The following is a 14,553-nucleotide window of genomic DNA, read 5'->3' on the forward strand; positions in this document are numbered from 1 at the left end:
ATCAGTTGTAGCCTCTTTCAATAAGTAGGAGTGTCGAACCCAACGAGGACCTAAAGGTAGAACAAATATTCTCTCAAGTTCTATCGACCACCGATACAACTCTACACATGCTTAGCGTTCACTTTACCTAAAACAAGTATGAAACTAGAAGGACTTTGTAGGTGTTGTTGGATAGATTTGCAAGATAATAAAGAGCACATAAATAAAAAGTAGGGGTTGTTTAGATGAAGACAAAACTAAGTTAGTTTTAGTAGAGAGCTTTTTATCACGAGAAAGTTATTTGTCCCTAGGCAATCGATAACTAGACCGGTAATCTCTATTGCAATTTTATTTGAGGGAGAGGCATAAGCTAACATACTTTCTCTTCTTGGATCATATGCACTTATGATTGGAACTCTAGCAAGCATTCACAACTACTAAAGATCATTAAGGTAAAACCCAACCATAGCATTAAAGCATCAAGTCCCCTTTATCCCATACGCCACAACCCCCTTACTCGAGTTTATGCTTCTGTCACTCAAGCAACCTACTATAAGCGAATCATGAACATATTGCCACACCCTACAGCGGGAATCCCTCACGCTTGTGCGACACGGAGGGCACAATAGGACAACAACAATAATAAAACATGCAACTCAAACCAACCACGATCATCAATTAACCCATAGGACAAAATGGATCTACTCAAACATCATAGGATAGCCATACATCATTGGGAAATAATATATAGCGTTGAGCACCATGTTTAAGAAGATATTACATCGGGTAAAAGAGAGGTTACACCACTGCATAGAAGGGAGAAGAGTTGGTGATGAGGGCGGTGAAGTCGTTGGTGTAGATCGCGGTGATAATGATGGCCCCGGCGGCGTTCCGGCGCCACCGGAAGCAAGGGGGAGAGAGTCCCCCTTCTTCTTCTTCTTTCTTAACCTCCTCCCTAGATGGGAGAAGGGTTTCCCCTCTGGTCCTTGGCTCCCATGGCGTGGGAGGGGCGAGAGCCCCTCCGAGATTGGATCTGTCTCTCTGTCTCTCTCTGTTTCTGTGTTCCCTGATTCTGCCCTTTCACCGTTTCTCATATACCCGTAGATCCATAACTCCAATTGGATTGAAACCTTCGCCCAGATTTTTCTCCAAAAAATAGCTTTCTTGCTGCAAAAGAAGAGCGTCAACCGCCTTATGGGATGCCCACGAGGGTCAGGGGCGCGCCCCCTGCCCCGTGGCCCCCTCAGGCACCGTCTCGCGTTTATTCTCCCTCCCAAATCTCACAAATATTCCAAAAAATATTCTCCGTCCGTTTTTGTCCCATTTGGACTCCGTTTGATATGGGGTTTCTACGAAACATAAAACATGCAACAAACAGGAACTGGCACTGGGCACTGGATCAATATGTTAGTCCCAAAAATAATATAAAAAGTTGCCAAAAGTATATGAAAGTTGAAGAATATTGGCATGAACAATAAAAAATTATAGATACGACGGAGACGTATCAACATCACCAAGCTGAATTCCTGCTCGTCCTCGAGTAGGTAAATGATAAAAAAATAATTTTTGATGTGGAATGCTACCTAGCATAATCTTGATCATATGTCTAATCATGGCATGAATATTAAGACATGAGTGATTCAAAGTAACAGTCTATCATTTGACATAAAAACAATAATACTTCAAGCATGCCAACCAAGCAATTATGCCTTATCAAATAACATAGACAAAGAAAGCTTATCCCTACAAAATCATATAGTTTGGCCATGCTTCATTTTCGTCACACAAAATGCTCCCATCGTGCACAACCCCGATGACAAGCCAACCAATTGGTTCATACTTCTTAACGCGCTTCAGCCTTTTCAACCCTCACGCAATACATGAGCGCAAGCCATGGATATAGCACTATAGGTGGAGTAGTATATGATGGTGGAGGTTTATGTGGAGAAGACAAAAAGGGAGAAAGTCTCACATCGACGCGGCTAATCAATGGGCTATGGAGATGCCCATCAATCGATGTCAATGCGAGGAGTAGGGATTGCCATGCAACGGATGCACTAAGAGCTATAAGTGTATGAAAGCTCAAACTATAAACTAAGTGGGTGTGCATCCAACTTGCTTGCTCATGAAGACCTCGGGCATTTGAGGAAGCCCATCATCAGAATATACAAGCCAAGTTCTATAATGAAAATTCCCACTAGTATATGGAATTGATAACTCAAGAGACTCTCTATATGAAGAACATGGTGCTACTCTGAAGCACAAGTGTGGTAAAATGATAGTAAAATTGCCCCTTCTCTCTTTTTCTCTCATTTTTTTATTTTCTATTCTTTTTTTGGTGGGCTTCTTTGGCCTCTTTTTTTATTTGGGCTTCTTTGGCCTCTTTTATTTTTCATAAAGTCTGGAGTCTCATCCCGACTTGTGGGGGAATCATAGTCTCCATCATCCTTTCCTCACTGGGTCAATGCTCTAATAATGATGATCATCACACTTTTATTTACTTACAACTCAAGATTACAACTCGATATCTAGAACAATGATATGACTCTATATGAATGCCTCCGGCTGTGTACCGGGAGATGCAATGATCTAGCATAGCAAAGATATCAAAAAACGGACATGCCATGAAAACATCATGCTAGCTATCTTACGATCATGCAAAGCAATATGACAATGAATGCTCAAGTCATGTATATGATGATGATGGAAGTTGCATGGCAATATATCTCGGAATGGCTATGGAAATGCCATGATAGGTAGGTATGGTGGTTGTTTTGAGGAAGATATAAGGAGGCTTATGTGTGATAGAGCATATCATATCACGGGGTTTGGATGCACCGACGAAGTTTGCACCATATTCAGTGATCTATAAGTTGATGTAGGATTTTATGACTAACCATGTGAATGACCAATTCCTGTCATCTCTCTAAATAAATATAAGTGAAGCAAGAGAGTTTAATTCTTTCTACAAAAGATATGCCCATGCTCTAACAAATATAACTGAAGCAAAAGAGCATTCTACAAATGGTGGTTTTCTATCTGAAGAGAAACAGGCAATCCAAACTTCAAAAGATATAAGTGAAGCACGTGAAGCATTCTATAAAGCCATACTCAAAAGATATAAGTGAAGTGCAATGAGCATTCTATAAATCAACCAAGGACTATCTCATACCATAATGGTGCATAAAATAAAAGTGAAAACTAAATGCAAAAGACGCTCCAAGACTTGCACATATCGCATGAACGAAATGAATCCAAAAACATATTGATACTTGTTGAAGAAAGAGGGGATGCCTTCCGGGGCATCCCCAAGCTTAGACGCTTGAGTCTCCTTGAATATTTACTTGGGGTGCCTTGGGCATCCCCAATATTGAGCTCTTGCTTCTCTTCCTTTTCCTCATATCAAGACCTCCTCGATCAAACACTTCATCCACACAAAACTTCAACAGAAAACTCGGTAAGATCCGTTAGTATAATAAAGCAAATCACTACTCTAAGTACTGTTACAAACCAATTCATATTTTGTTTTTGCATTGTGTATACTTTAATATATATTTTCCATGGCTTAATCCACTGATAGAAATTGATAGTTTCATCAAAACAAGTAAACTATGCATTAAAAACAGAATCTGTCAAAAACAGAACAGTCTGTAGCAATCTGAACATTCACCATACTTCTGGTATCCCAAAAATTCTACTAAAATTAGGAAAAATAAACAATTTGTACAGAAAGACAGTGAAAAAGGAATAAGAACCATTTGACATTCCAGTAAAAACTGTAAAATCGCACACTACAGACAAAGTTTCTGTCATGCACCGTACAAACCAACAAGCATTGTAAACATCCTAAAGGCAAACCTTGGCACATTATTTTTATAATACAATGGAATTGTACAAGGGGATAATTATTTTTGTTGAAAAGTTTCTGTAATCAAGATTCACAAAGTTTCCATTAGCATGAACAAAGTCAACGCTAGCTCCCACTTTAACAATGATCGTCTTTCTCACTTTCGCTTTCCTTTTCGAAACAATTTGGGTTCCCCTATTTATTTTTTTGTTTTTAGACCATATGAAAGCACTCAACATAAATAAATGACTCTCTAAAACTTCCGGGTTGTCTACCTGGCAGCGCTTTCTTTAAAGCCATTAAGCTAAGCATATAGTGCTCAAGTAATGAATCCACCCGGATCCCAAGGTATATCAAAGCCAATTTTAATAAACAATGATTTGCAATTTAGTTGTGAGTGTCGGTGTCAAAACTAGCGGATCTCGGGTAGGGGGTCCCGAACTGTGCGTCTAAGACTAATGGTAACAGGAGGCTGGGGACACGATGTTTACCCAGGTTCGGGCCCTCTCGATTGAGGTAATACCCTACTTCCTGCTTGATTGATCTTGATGATATGAGTATTACAAGAGTTGATCTACCACAAGATCAGAGAGGCTAAACCCTAGAGGCTAGCCTATGGTATGATTGTTGTTGTTGCCTACGGACTAAACCCTCCGGTTTATGTAGACACCGGAAAGGGCTAGGGTTACACAGAGTCGGTTTACAGAGGAGGAGATCTACATCCGAATCGCCAAGCTTGCCTTCCACGCCAAGGAGAGTCCCATCCGGACATGGGACGAAGTCTTCTGTCTTGTATCTTCATAGTCCAACAGTCTGGCCAAAGCATATAGTCCGGCTGTCCGGATACCCCCTTATCCAGGACTCCCTCAGTAGCCCCTGAACCAGGCTTCAATGACGATGAGTCCGGCGCGTAGATTGTCTTCGGCATTGCGAGGCGGGTTCCACCTCCAAATACTCCAAAATTAATTCCGAACACAAGGACCGTGTCCGGCTTTGTAAGATAAATTCCATATACCACCGTAGAGAGAATAATAATCCACGAATCCAATCTGCTAACAATCCTTCAAAAAGTGACACCATGCCACGGTCTGGTTTTATTTCGAACCGTTTTTTACAACTTGCTACTGCGCACACCACGAGGCGGTTTCCTTGGCACGCCCTGTCAGGGCAGAGATCGTGTCCCCCTTACTACAGGATTCTCATCAATACGGGTATGGGTAATCCAACCGTGCCTGTTGGCATGACCCCGTGTTTTTAGACAAGTCCCGAACGACCATGTTCGGGGACACTTGATATTCTTCCCCCATTTATAAAGGAGATGAGGCCTACCCCTCTATCTCCACGCTCGCACATCTCGCACCCTGAGTTCCAACACCCAAAGCTCGAGCCTAAGCACCCCGGATCTTCGATTATGTCCGGATCTGGCCATCAAGGCCGATGGGTGGCTTCCTCTGTCACAGAGGAGGATATTGCGAAGCTCAGGGGGGCTGGGTATTTGACCGCCGATGTCAAGCATAGGCTTCCTACTCCCGAACAGGTTATCCCCACTCCCGAGACCAGCGAGAGCATCGTATTCGTTTCCCACTTCCTCCGGGGATTAGGTCTTACTCTTGACCCTTTTGTGAGGGGGCTCATGTTCTACTAAGGGCTATATTTCCACGATCTAGCTCCGGACTCCATCCTCCACATCTCTTCATTTATCGTTGTGTGTGAAGCCTTCCTCCACATCAGCCCCCACTTCGGCTTATGGCTCAAGACTTTCAATGTGAAGCCGAAGATGATTGAGGGGCGACATGCAGAGTGCGGAGGAGCCATAATAAGCAGGAACGTCGATGCCCCGTGGCCCGAAGGCTCCTTCCCGGAGGTATCTGATTTATGGCAACGGAGGTGGTTCTATGTCAAAGCTCCTCGGGGCTCAAAGTGGGCGGCCGCGCCCGCCTTCCGCTCGGGCCCTCCACCTCAACTGGCATCGTGGGCCAACGTGGGACTAAGATGGGGGCCTGCGAACGATGTACCAATGCTGCAAAGCCGCATTCGGGAGCTCCTCGAGAGGGACATTAGTCTTGTTAAAATAATTCAGGTAATGCTAGTTCGACGGATCCTGCCGTGCAAACGTCGACCTCTCCGGATGTGGGAATTCAATCCAGAGGGTCCACAAACCATCCAGCATTTCTTCGGCATGACGCCCGAAGGGATGTATAGGTTGTTCTTCGGACCACGAATAGAGTGTCCGGACACCACCGAGGATGCGGGCCTGAGCTGCAATCGCCTCGATACCCAAGTAAGTAACCCTATAACCAAACACCTTGCTTATATCTGTCATAGTATTGTTCTGAACACTATCCGCAACCAGGATTGTCTTAGTAAGGCATAGAGGATCAGGTGTCCGATCCCGCTTCCCGAAGGCTCGCCTGGCCTGGCAATGGCCAGGATTCTTGAACGGACACTAAGTCAGGTGCCACCAGAGAAAGCCGAAGGTAAGAGTAGGGAGGCCAAGAGTGGGCCTCACACATTGCGCATCCGAACCGGGGGAATTAGCTTCTCCACGGAGGAGGAGAATCGGGAAGGCAAATTTGAGGTTTCCTTCCCCCGCGGAAAGAAGAGGGCCACCTCCGAAGACTTGGAGACGGGGGCGCCTAAACAAGGGAAGAGAACTTCACCAAAGGGCCCTGCCCCGAAGGGGGTCCTCATCGCACAGTGCCCGAAAATGGGCTAGCCCTCCACCGAGCTGTAAGTTTAATTAAACAAGGAACTTATTGCGTTTTCCTCTAAGAGTAATAATCGGGACCTGTTTTTGTAGTCCGGTCAGCAGTTCATCTCAACAGGGCTCGTCCTCGGGGGATCTTCCTCCGGAGATGATGGAGAGTGAAACCCCACCTGCCTCTCCGTCCCGTGAAGCTGGCGACCCTGAGGTATCATCACGGAGGATTCCAGATACAATGGGGCCGGAAGCTAACACTTCGGCCGCCCCAAGCCCGGCGCGCTCGGCTCCTGTGGCGGACAAGGAAAAGGGTCCGGGAGAGTCCGGTGTCCGACCAAACACGCTGACGGGCCTCCTGGAGTTAGCTGCTCTCTTGGAGGATCATCATACACTAATGGGTACAGTGCTGGAGAAAATCTCCTCCGCCACAAGCGGTTTAAACGAAGCTTTCAAGAGCCTGCTCAAAGGCTTTGAGGTAATCTGCAAAAATACGCAGCCATTAGTTGTACCGCATGTGATCCATGCACTCTGTATAGATAGTAGCCCCTGAGACTGTGGATGCCAGCCGATGGCGACAAACGGAGGATCATATTCCCAGATAATAATCACATTTGTATTTCTGTGCAGGTTGCTAAGGGTTCGGCTGTAGACCAAACCGCTGAATGCGCCGAATTGAGGCGGCAAATTGACGTGGTGGAAGCTGACATCAGCTTGTTAACAAGAGATTCGAGGAGTCGCAGAGTATGCTTTCCTATATCCACATCTATTTTCGGAAATTGCAAGAAGGTTGTAATATTAATGTGATGTGATGTAGTTGCAGGCGAAGCTGCTGCCGTTGAGGCCCTGAGGGCGGGCCAGGGAACAAGCCCGGGTTAGCAATGCGGCTGCTCTAAAGGCAGCCGAGGAGTTGAAAGCCGAACAGGCTGCTCATCTCCGAAGCGAAGAAAAGATAGCCGAGATGGATGTGGAGCTGAGGGACACCGCCGGCCGGTATGAGCTTCTCGAGAAAGAGAATGAGGCGAAGGCGGCTGACCTGAAGAAGGTGCTGGACTCGGCTAAAGAGACGCATTCTCAGATTAGAGACGCGTGGGAGGAACTTCGACAAGCTGGGGATATCGCGGCTGGAAATCCTTATTTGTTGCGGATGAAGGTTTTAGATCCAAAGTATGCTCCATTGGATAAGCTATGGAGTGTCGCAGATAAGTATGCGGACTTGGCGAAGAGTGCGGCTGATGCAACCAAGTTGTTCAAGGACCATGAAGATAATAAAATAGAAAGACTGTTCTGGTCGCAGTTTAATGCGCCAGCGCGCTCCTTGCCCTTGAGTGAGAAGATGGCCGCTATAGCCGAGCTTCATAGGCTGTCCGGCCTTGTAATGAGGTCTGTGATAGACCATCTATGGCCGAAGGGGCCGAAGCCGGACAATTACTTTGGTTTGGTGCAGCAATTATTTGGCGCCAGAGCGCAGATCGATGCCGTGAAGAGATCGGTGTGCATAGAGGGTGCGCGGATGGCTCTTGCCCGTGTGAAAACATACTGGGCGGATATGGAGGCCACCAGCATTGCAACCCAGGGTCCGGCAGGAAGCCAAGACCCAACCGAGCACTATTTTGAGCAGGTCATAGAAGGTGCCCGTAGAATAGAGGCGCAGTGCTCAAAGAATGTCATGTTTGAGAGACGATTCTATTAAATGTAAACAATTATGTGCTTGATTATTGCCTGAAAGTATTATAATGTCTCCTGTGTGGCTGTTTATGTATGCATATAACGTGAAAGTTAGCAGTCATTGGCTTCGGCCCCCACGCATATAATGCGGGGGTGTTCGAGAAAATATGCATGGACACACTTGATCCAACGTCTTGGTCCGTTAAGGAGGTGATCGAACGTCGAACCAGGCAACCGGACTATATAGCTGTAACACTTTACACTTAGCCATAGGAATTTGAAAGGTGGGGCTACTATGTAGCCCCTGGTACTTCCACGAGCGTTCGAATATGTTGCGCGTACTTGACCGCTAGACCGGTCCTTCGTTAATGCGGAGGAATCCTATAGATTCTGATTAGTCCTCGAGTGGTTGACTGGTCTCTCGCTGTATCATGACAGTCAGTTTTCGGCTTTCTCTACTGAGGTGCTCGTCCGGAATAACCAGGGCACAATCGCAGTAGTTCTCCTTTGGCCGCCTTAGCCGATAGAATGGAATATAAGGCAGCAAACCCAGGAGCCGGGCTAACCCAACATTTGACCAAAGACATGATTCGGAGCTGATGCATATAAGGCCAAACGCGTGACGCCGAACACTCCCGAAGGTATTCGGACTTTATAATATATATTGGGCTGAATGACGCCCTTGACCCTGTGATTCCAGGTACGTGCATTGATCTGTCGTGGCCAAAAGCCTAGAACACCAATATCCCTTATAGGGTTATGAAATACCCATGGGACGTCGAGCAACAAGAGACAATAAAAAAGGTTTACGCAGGGGCTTAATCTAAAGAGAAACCTGTGGGTGGGGCCCTGCTGCACGTCTGCGCCTGTGTCTCCGTTGTGCCGTATCTTGGAAGGGTGTCGCCTGGTAGTGTTTGTATAAAAGAAAAAGGAAAACGTGCGAAAAGTTAATTATGCTCGAGAAGTATTCGAGATCCGGTATGTTAATGAGGCAAGCCGAATTGTGGGCTTTTGTTACATGTTTGCAGCCCCTTGTATTATTTATGGGGACACATGTACATCCCCTGGCTCAGGTTTATCCGAGCCATTTTGAAAAATGGTGTATTAGACTCGTCTAATCGTGTCTGTGGTCTTGAAGACCGATCATGTGTTCTGGTGGGAGAGGCCGCCTAGAGTCCGGCAGCGGGAACTGCCGCATATTGCTATGTGTTTCCGCTAACCGTGAGCCGCATGGACCGGGCATCTTGAGTTTGAGGCAGGCGTAGTTCAGTATTGTGTTAAAGCAAACAAAGGCCGTTCTTCCAAGCAATGCATGATAATCGCTGCTGAAGGGGGCGATGTTGAAGAGTAGGTTCTCGCTTTTGAAGTTGTCGGGAGAACCGAATGCCACTTCTAATACGAGGGAGCCCCAGCAGTGGGCTACTACGCTTGGAATCACGCCATTGAAGGTGGCGTTATTTTGACTTATTCTGGATGGGTCTACACCCATCTTGCGGATGGTGTCTTGATATATCAGATTAAGACTATTGTCGCCGTCCATTAGGATGCGAGTAAGATGGTATCCATCAATTATTGGGTCGAGCACCAAGGCAGCTGATCCTCCGTGCCGGATACTGGCTGGGTAGTCCCTATGATCAAAAGTGATCGGGCAATTTGCCCAGGGATTGAATTGGGGGGCTACGAACTCTGCGTGAGTTGCGTGTACCATGTTTAGCGTTTTGACTTCTGATACGTCTCCAACGTATCTATAATTTTTGATTGTTCCATGCTATTATATTACCCCTTTTGGATGTTTATTGGCTTTATTCTACACATTTATATCATTTTTGGGACTAACCTACTAACCGGAAGCCCAGCCAATATTCGAAGAAAAGGAATATCAAACGGAGTCCAAACGGAATGAAACCTTTGGGAGCGTTATTTTTGGAACAAATCTGATCCGAAGAGCCTGGAGTGCAAGTCAAGAAAGCTCCGAGGGCCCCACGAGATAGGAGGGCGCGCCTCCCTGTAGGGCGCGCCCACCTGTCTTGTGGGCCCCTTGGGCGTCCACCGACGTACTTCTTCCTCCTATATATATCCACGGACCTCGAAAACATCCAGGAGCACCACAAAACACAATTTCCACCGCCGTAACCTTCTGTATCCACGAGATTCCATCTTGGAGCCTTCGCCGGCACTCTGCCGGAGGGGGAATCGACCATGGAGGGCTTCTACATCAACACCCTTGCCTCTCCGATGAGTTGTGAGTAGTTTACCACAGACCTACGGGTCCATAGTTATTAGCTAGATGGCTTCTTCTCTCTTTTTGGATCTCAATACAATGTTCTCCCCCTCTCTTGTGGAGATCTATTCGATGTAATCTCTTTTTGCGTTGTGTTTGTCGAGATCCGATGAATTGTGGGTTTATGATCAAGTTTATCTATGAATAATATTGGAATCTTCTCTGAATTCTTTTATGTATGATTGAGTTATCTTTACAAGTATCTTCGAATTATCAGTTTGGTTTGGCCTACTAGATTGATCTTTCTTGCCATGGGAGAAGTGTTTAGCTTTGGGTTCAATCTTGCGGTGATCTTACCAAGTGACAGAAAGGGTTGCAAGACACGTATTGTATTGTTGCCATCGAGGATAACAAGATGGGGTTTATATCATATTGCATGTGTTTATCCCTCTACATCATGTCATCTTGCTTAATGCGTTACTCTATTCTTATGAACTTAATACTCTAGATGCAGCTAGGAGTCAGTCGATGTGTGGAGTAATAGTAGTAGATGCAGGCAGGAGTCGGTCTACTTGTTATGGACGTGATGCCTATATACATGATCATGCCTAGATAGCGTCATAATTATTCGCTTTTCTATCAATTGCTCGACAGTAATTTGTTCACCCACCGTAATACTTATGCTCTCGAGAGAAGCCTCTAGTGAAACCTATGGCCCCTGGGTCTATCTCTTATCATATTTGCTTTCAATCTACTTTTATTTGCATCTTTATTTTCTGCATCTATATTATAAAATACCAAAAATATATTTATCTTATCATACTATCTCTATGAGATCTCACTTTCGTAAGTGATCGTGAAGGGATTGACAACCCCTTTATTATGTTGGTTGCGAGTTCTCAGTTTGTTTGTGTAGGTGCGTGGGACTTTTGAGGAGCCTCCTACTGGATTGATACCTTGGTTCTCAAAACTGATGGAAATACTTACGCTACACTTTGCTGCATCACCCTCTCCTCTTCGGGGAAAACCAACGCTAGCTTAAGACGTAGCAAGAAGGATTTCTGGCGCCGTTGCCAGGGAGGTCTTCGCTCAAGTCAAGACATACCAAGTACCCATCACAAACCCATCTCTCTTGCATTTACATTTTTTGCCTCTCGTTTTCCTCTCCCCCCAGCTTCACCCTTGCCGTTTTATTCGCCCTCTCTTTCCCAATCTCCTCCTCTCTTTTCGCTTGCCGTTTTTTCTGTTTGCTTGTGTGTTGGATTACTTCTTGCCATGGCACAAGATAATACCAAGTTGTGTGACTTCTCGAATACCAATAATGATGATTTCCTTAGTACTCCGATTGCTCCTCTTAATGATGTTGAGTCTTGTGAAATCAGTGCTGCTTTGCTGAATCTTGTTATGAAAGATCAATTCGCCGGCCTTCCTAGTGAAGATGCCGCTACTCATCTAAACAATTTTGTTGATTTGTGTGATATGCAAAAGAAGAAAGATACGGATAACAATATTGTCAAATTGAAGTTATTTCCGTTTTCACTTAGAGATCGTGCTAAAATTTGGTTTCCGTCTTCGCCCAAAAATAGTATTGATTCTTGGAACAAGTGCAAAGATGCTTTTATCTCTAAGTATTTTCCTCCCGCTAAGATCGTCACTCTTAGGAACAATATTATGAATTTTAAACAACTTGATCATAAGCATGTTGCCCAATCTTGGGAAAGAATGAAATTGATGCTTGATGTCTACTACACAACCTTCTTCTTGTAGACGTTGTTGGGCCTGCAAGTGCACAGGTTTGTAGGACAGTAGCAAATTTCCCTCAAGTGGATGACCTAAGGTTTATCAATCCGTAGGAGGCGTAGGATGAAGATGGTCTCTCTCAAGCAACCCTGCAACCAAATAACAAAGAGTCTCTTGTGTCCCCAACACACCCAATACAATGGTAAATTGTATAGGTGCACTAGTTCGGCGAAGAGATGGTGATACAAGTGCAAAATAGATAGTAGATATAGGTATTTGTAATCTGAAATAATAAAAACAGCAAGGTAACTAATGGTAAAACTGAGCGTAAACGGTATTGCAATGATAGGAAACAAGGCCTAGGGTTCATACTTTCACTAGTGCAAGTTCTTTCAACAATAATAACATAAATAGATCATATAACAAGCCCTCAACATGCAACAAAGAGTCACTCCAAAGCCACTAATAGTGGAGAACACCTTAAGTCACAAATCAACCAAAACCCTAATGTAGAGATTATGGTAGGGTACGAAACCACCTCAAAGTTATTCTTTCGGATCGATCTATAAAAGAGTCCGTACTAAAATAACACCTTAAGTCACAAATCAACCAAAACCCTAATGTCACCTAGATACTCCATTGTCACCTCAAGTATCTGTGGGCATGATTATATGATATGCATCACACAATCTCATATTCATCCAACCAACATAAAAGTACTTCAAAAAGTGCCCCAAAGTTTCTATCGGAGAGTCAAGAACGTGTGGCAACCCCTATGCATAGGTTCATGGGCGGAACCCGCAAGTTGGTCACCAAAACATACATCAAGAGGCACATGATATCCCATTGTCACCATAGATAAACACGACAAGACATACATCAAGTGTTCTCATAAAAGACTCAGTCCGATAAGATAACTTCAAATGTGAAACTCAATTCATCACAAGACAGTAGAGGGGGAGAAACATCATAAGATCCAACTACAATAGCAAAGCTCGGGATACATCAAGATCGTTCCATAGAGGGGAAAGGGCATGTAGCCCCTAAGTGTGGTTTTGGTAATTAAATGACGATCTCTATGGACTAATGTTTTCAGTGAGATCTATTTGAAGGTTTTGTCCATAGATAGTGCCTCAAGGATATTGGACGGAATCAAGGATGAAGTCCATATATATGAAGATAGTGCCTCAAGGATATTGGACGGAATCAAGGATGAAGTCCATATATATATATATGAAGATAGTGCCTCAAGGATATTGGATGGAATCAAGGATAAAGTCCATATATATGAAGATATATTTGCCCTATGCTTTGGTACTAAATGACAATTCCTATGGAGCATCAAGTGCATTGAATCTTATATGAAGATATGTTCCATAGTGATGCTTGAAGTACATTGGGTTGTTTTGTGAAGTCTGCCATCAAAGCATCCGAAGAAGTCCTCATGGTATCCTTCTCTAGATACCCCGTGCACACGGGCTTGTACCGTGCGCACGGGGTCGAGTGTCAACTCTCTGGATACCCCGTGCTTACTTGGCCTAGGTGTTGGCTCTCGACCATATCCAGTGAGGTTTCAAGTTGGTCTTCGGGTACTTCTATTGAAGCCATCAAGATTGGTTTCAATGCCTAATCTAATTATGTTCATGATGGAGTGCATTGGAGGATCTCAAAGATTGATATATTTGGGCTTCTGAGGATCAAGGCTTGAGAGAGTAATCAAAGAGAAGAATTCAAGTTATGGTTTCAAGACAAGATCATGGTGAGCTCATGTGTTGGGTTTAGGTTGATCAAGTCTTGAAGCAAACAACTAGAGTGAAGAATTCATTGTGCCTCTCAAGATATTATGATGGAGGGCTTTTAAGGATCAAGGGCTTAAGAGAATAATCAAAGATAAGAATTCAAGTTATGGTCTCAAGACAAGATCATGGTGAGATCATGTGTTGGGTTTCGGTTGATCAAGTCTTGAAGCAAGCAACTAGAGTGACGAATTCATTATGCCTCTCAAGAGATTGTGATGGAGTTTTTAGAAGGGCAAGTGGTGACCAATATGATATTCATAGTGGAACTTGATATGGTCATGGAAGAGTCTTTGGTGATATAGTCTTGAAGCAATGAAGGGAAATGAAGAGTTCATTGTGGCTTTCAAGAAACCAAGATGGAGCTTCGAGTAAAGATGTTGGTTGACCAAGATGAAGCTCAAAGATTATATCTAAGTGGTCAACTCTCAAAGCACAAACATTGTACCATGTGAGATCAAGTGATCTAGTGGTATGGTAAGTAATTGTGAATTGTGATTTGTTACCTAACCCATGCTATGTGTTTGGTATGTCTATGTGGGTTAGGTGTTTCTCATGGGCTTGCGTCAAAAGGAAAGATCTCAAGTATCCTATGTGTGGATGA

Source organism: Triticum dicoccoides, chromosome 3B (genome assembly GCF_002162155.2).
Source record: "Triticum dicoccoides isolate Atlit2015 ecotype Zavitan chromosome 3B, WEW_v2.0, whole genome shotgun sequence".
NCBI lineage: Eukaryota > Viridiplantae > Streptophyta > Magnoliopsida > Poales > Poaceae > Triticum > Triticum dicoccoides.